The sequence below is a fragment of the Poromitra crassiceps genome, assembly GCF_964638095.1.
Source record: "Poromitra crassiceps genome assembly, chromosome: 15".
NCBI lineage: Eukaryota > Metazoa > Chordata > Actinopteri > Beryciformes > Melamphaidae > Poromitra > Poromitra crassiceps.
Window position 1 is genome coordinate 603145 of NC_139634.1, and position 6056 is coordinate 609200.

The following is a 6056-nucleotide window of genomic DNA, read 5'->3' on the forward strand; positions in this document are numbered from 1 at the left end:
ACCCCAAAATAGCTCTACGCCCAAATTAACACTATACATTTGGCCCCTGGTCTTCTATTCAAATATACAGATAGATAAATACTTTTGTTGGTTAAACAGGTACACATGACATCTCAGTACACCTCAGTGGATATCATGACAAAGTAGCCTATGTAAAGGCAACTAATAGAGCATCTAGAACAGTCTGGTAAATTCAGAAAATGGAATCACTTTACTGTAATGCAGCCTTTAACCCCAGGGAAATATTCATGTATAAGCATATTTGAGTAGGATACATAGAAAAGCGGTATATAAGTCCTATCAATTATTATTATTATTATTATTATTATTATTATTATTATTATTATTATTATTATTATTATCAATACCAACTGTTCTGTAACACCCAACTGACAGAAGATCCTCTGACGCCCCACCCACATTATATTTTGTAATTAGGGCTACATTAATGCAGGCTAATAATTGTACATTAATGTAGTAATAATTGTAATTGTTGTAATAATTATTACAAATAACAGCTCCAAAGAATCTATAGCGGACCCGTTTCTGCTCTGGAGTAGAGACAGAGAGACAGACAGCTGAAAGTAACCTAGGCTATGTGGCAAATAATCCGAAATTATAGCTCAGTCTAATGCCAGTTCAATTCAGGCAGTGAATTGAATTTAAAAGTCAAGCAACATTATCACGCAGATTACTGACTAGTAGTCTATCAATCTGACAGACAGACAGGCAGACAGACAGACTTTCACTGGATGCAGAAATTACGCAGCTGCTCTCTCCCTCTCTCTCCCCTTGCAGGCTGCAAGGGAGAGAGAGAGAGAGAGACGGCAGAGACGGGTTGCCATGTTCGTTATCATAACCCCCGAAGAGGCAGATTTTTAAGAGGTTAAAACGTTACATAAACAGCCTGAACTAGTCTAAAATAACAAACCAATAACACAACTCCACAATACAACCCTGACAAACTTTAGAAACAGCGTTTTAAATCCTAGAGTAGTCTATAATATAGCCTACCATTTGCAAGTACTTCCAAACCCGTTTAACTGGCAACGTGAGGAGGGCTGCACCAGCAGAGTGAGAACGCAGAGCAGCAGGCTGTCAGCGCAGTATACTTTCACTTTTGACTTCAACTTCAAGAGCTTCAAAAGTATATTTAGCGGTCGAATTTCACAATTTCACAAATCTTTACAGAGCATGAAAGCCAAGGCTTTATTTTACTATAATCTGATGAAACCCCAAAACAGGAGAAATAAATATTTCGACTGATTTGGTCAGAGCAGGTCACATATAGATACCCAGCAGCCCAGGAGATGCCATTTTAAGACGACACGCTGACAGACAGACAGACTTCTTCAGAGACAGCGAGTTAAGACGCGGACAAGCTGACAATATGGATCCCAGAATAATGCTGTTGATCTTACTCTGTTGCTCAGGTAGGACTCTGATCTCATCATGATGTGTGAAAGGCTCTGAGGTTCTGATTTCTGGAGAACCAGGCTGCTATGCAACATCTGTGGAAGTTAAAATGTTGGGTCGGTTGGAACTGGGTCAACTGCACTGTTTAGAGAGAGAGAGAGAGAGAGAGAGAGAGAGAGAGAGAGAGAGTGTGTGTGTGTGTGTGTGTGTGTGTGTGTGTGTGTGTGTGTGTGTGTAGGTAGAGCTGTCGTTCGGGAATCGGAAGGTTCAGGGTTCAACCCCAGCAGCGTGTTAAAGTGCCCTTGAGCAAGGCCCTTAACCCCAACCGCTCCAGTGGAGCTGCTCAGTGGCAGCAGATCAGACTGTGGTTGTACTGGTCAGCTTCCAGGTGTGAGTGTGTGTGTGTGTGTGAATGTGAACAGGGCGCTCATGAAAAAGAGAGCATTGCTCTCAGTGAGACTCTACCTGTTTAAATAAAGATTTAAAAAAGGACAATGTTGTACTTGGGGTGTGTCCATTTTTCATGAATGTTATTCTCATGACTTTTTGCTGGGCTGTGCTTTTTAGGCTACATATTTACAGTGTAGTTTTCCTGCTCAGGTTGTATATTTAGCAAATGGCAAAGTGTGATGACGTTTAACAGGACATGCAAGTTGTGCATTTTGACTTTTGGCACTTTTGAGTGCAAATTTCGATAGAGATGATTCAATTTTGTGTGTGTGTGTGTGTGTGTGTGTGTGTGTGTGTGTGTGTGTGTGTGCATGCGTGCGCGTGCGCGTGTGCGTGTGCGTGCGTGTGTGTGTGTGTGTGCGTGCCTGCAAAGTGAGTGTTGGTTAAATGGTCGGTTACGCAGTTAGGGGGTTGCATAAATTACTAAGAAAATGCATAAATGAACAAGATGTTTAGAATGGAGAGAGAGAGAGAGAAACAGAACAAGATGGAGGGAGAGAGAGCGAGGGGGGGGGGGAGAGAGAGAATGTGTCTGTCAGTAAATGCATTTAAAATTTAAATAAAAAAAACACGATTAAAAAACACGATTTCAGACGGCAGCCCGTCTTTATTGTCACATGAACACTACAACACATGCATGCGGCCACTACACACACTCATGCTGATGGTGGCCGGTGAAATATGTCCTCTGCATTTGACCCATCCAGGCTTGTCCTTTCCTCCAGGCCATGAGCAGCGGTCGGTATTTCTTTCCAGCGCCCGGGGACCTTCATTGGACCATCATTGGACCAACTTCAGATGTTGTCGTCACTGGTCGGATGACGATCTTCTGCATGTTTTTGGTGGGGGGTTATGTACGGAGGAACCCCCTGGGGGGTACGGGGAGAACATGCAAACTCCAGACAGAAAGGCCCTTTCGACGAGATAGCCCACCTGGGCAGTAGGCACTGAAGATATGGGGGGTCACAACTCCAGCGCCCACAGCGTCCCAGGTGGGAATCGAACCCAGGACCTTCGAGCTGTGAGGCGACAGCGCTTACCACTGCACCACCGTACCCGTATTCAAGTTCAAGTTCAAGTATATTTATTGTCATTGTTAAATTGCTCCAACAACGAGATATAGACAAGCATCTCCCTGAGACGTACAGTGCAACACCAGGTAAAGTGCATCGGCCCAAATAATTCGTGAGCAATGAGTGTGAAACAGTCAGAGTTGGTCAGAGTTCATTGTTCGGGGGGGGGGGGGGGGGGGGGCAGGCTGTGTTGTGTTTCGAGGGGTAGTGTTTAGCAGGCTGACAGCTTGTGGGAAAAAGCTGTTAAGCATCCTGGAAGTTTTAGAGCGGATGGACCTGTATCTCCTACCTGAGGGCAGGAGGACGAACAGATGATGAGCCGGGTGAGATGAGTCCTTGATGATGCTGAGGGCACGGTGCAGGCAGCGAGAGGAGTAGAGGGAGTGGATGTCCGGGAGCGAAGTCCCAATGATTTTGCCCGCCGTTTTGATGACACGCTGCAGAGCGTGCTGGTCTGCTTTGGTGCAGCTGGAGAACCACACTGACAGACAGTATGTCAGCACGCTCTCGACGGCACATCGATAGAAGTTCACTAGGAGCCTCTGTGGGAGGTTTTCACGCTTAAGTTTCCTTAAGTAGAAGAGGCGTTGCTGTGCTTTGCCAATCATGGCGGTTGTGTTGGCGCTCCAAGACAGCTCCTTTGTGATGGTCAGACCAAGGAATTTAAAAGACGTGACGATCTCCACTGCCTCCCCGTTGATGAACAGGGGGGAGTGGTTGTGGTGGCTTGACTTGCGAAAGTCTATAATCACTTCCTTGGTCTTTTTGGTGTTGAGCTCCAGGTTGAGGCCGCGGCACCATTCCTCCAGCCTCTGAACCTCATTTCTGTAGGCAGACTCGTCGTTGTTTTGTTAGAAATGAGGCCCAGCACTGTAGTGTCGTCGGTGAATTTGATGATGAGATTGGAAGGGTGGAAGGGGGAGCAGTTGTGTGTGTATGCGTTGTAGAAGAAGGGGCTGAGCACGCAGCCCTGGGGAGCGCCGGTGTTTAGAACCAGAATGGAAGATGAGTGCTTGCCGAGTTTGACAGACTGTGAGCGGTTGGATAAGAAGTCCAGAACCCAGTTGCAGAGCGAGGTGCTGAGCCCCAGGGCCTGGAGTATGGAGATGAGCTTGCTGGGCCGGATTGTGTTGAAAGCCGAGCTGTAGTCGATGAAAAGCAGTCTTACGTAAGAGTTCTTGTGGTCCAGATGTTCTAGGGCAGTGTATACGCTGGAGTGTGAGTGTGTGTGTGTGTGTGTGTGTGTGTGTGTGTGTGTGTGTGTGTGCACCCGCACGCATGTGGGGGTGTCGCAAGTGTCGATATATGGAAGGGATGCTGACGTGTAGCGGGGCAAGCTGCCACACACACACAGACACATACACACACGCGCGCGCGCGCACGCACACACACACACGCACGCACGCACACACACACACACACACACACACACACACACACACACACACACACACACACACTACTCACTGAGAGAGAAAGAAATACACAGACAGACAGCGAGAGAGAGAGAGAGAGAGAGAGAGAGACTGCAAGAGAGAGAGAGAGAGAGAGAGAGGGGGGGGGGGGACTGGGGGGAATGATCGTCACACGCGCTACGTCCTGCTGGTCCGGTGAAATAAACTGAAACGGCTGGCGACTGCACATGTATCAGAGGAAGCATGTGCTAGTCTACAACTCTTCTCTAGATCCTAACCTACCTGCAGCACCAGCAGGCTTACAGCCTGCAAGCTACAAGGAGAAACTCTGAGAGAAAACCTTCAGAGGAAAAACTGTGAGAAACCTGAAGTCACAGAGAGACAACTGAGCCTGAGACAGACAGCTGCCGGGACAAACATTGGACTGACAGAGACATGGACAAACAGTGGACTGACAGAGACATGGACAAACAGTGGACTGACAGAGACATGGACAAACAGTGGACTGACAGAGACATGGACAAACAGTGGACTGACAGAGACGTGGACAGTGGACTGGACAGAGACGTGGACAAACAGTGGACTGAGAGAGACATGGACAAACAGTGGACTGGACAGAGACATGGACAAACAGTGGACTGACAGAGACATGGACAAACAGTGGACTGACAGAGACATGGACAAACAGTGGACTGGACAGAGACATGGACAAACAGTGGACTGACATAGACATGGACAAACAGTGGACTGACAGAGACATGGACAAACAGTGGACTGGACAGAGACATGGACAAACAGTAGACTGACAGAGACATGGACAAACAGTGGACTGACAGATACATGGACAAACAGTGGACTGGATAGAGACATGGACAAACAGTGGACTGGATAGAGAGATGGACAAACAGTGGACTGACAGAGACATGGACAAACAGTGGACTGGATAGAGACATGGACAAACAGTGGACTGACAGAGACATGGACAAACAGTGGACTGGATAGAGACATGGACAAACAGTGGACTGACAGAGACATGGACAAACAGTGGACTGACAGAGACATGGACAAACAGTGGACTGGATAGACACATGGACAAACAGTGGACTGACAGTAGTTCAGTCAGTGGACTGACTGAACTACTAGTTGTTGGCCCAAAAACCCAACTTCCATTTCTCACTGATCTTAGTCTGAACATTGAGAACTGCGTAATTACTCCAAACTCAAAGGTGAAAAACCTAGGTGTTACCTTTGATCCTACTCTGTCATTCGATGCTCACATTAAGGATATCACTAAAATAGCTTTCTTTCATCTTCGCAATATCTCAAAGATCCGTCCCTTGCTAAATGCAACGGATGCCGAAACCTTAATACACGCCTTTGTTTCATCTAGACTCGACTACTGTAATGTCTTATTCTCTGGCCTTCCACTTTGTCGCACAAATAAATTACAACTTGTGCAAAACGCCGTTGCTAGAATTCTAACTAGAACTAAGAAGTTTGATCATATAACTCCTTAATTTCCCTCCACTGGCTCCCAATTCAGGCCAGATCAGACTTTAAGGTGCTACTGTTAACCTATAAATCCTTGCACGGGCTCGCACCCCCGTACTTATCTGAGCTAATCATTCCTTATGTTCCCACGCGTACTCTCCGCTCACAGGACGGTAATTATCTTACCGTCCCTAAAATTAAGAAAAAATCA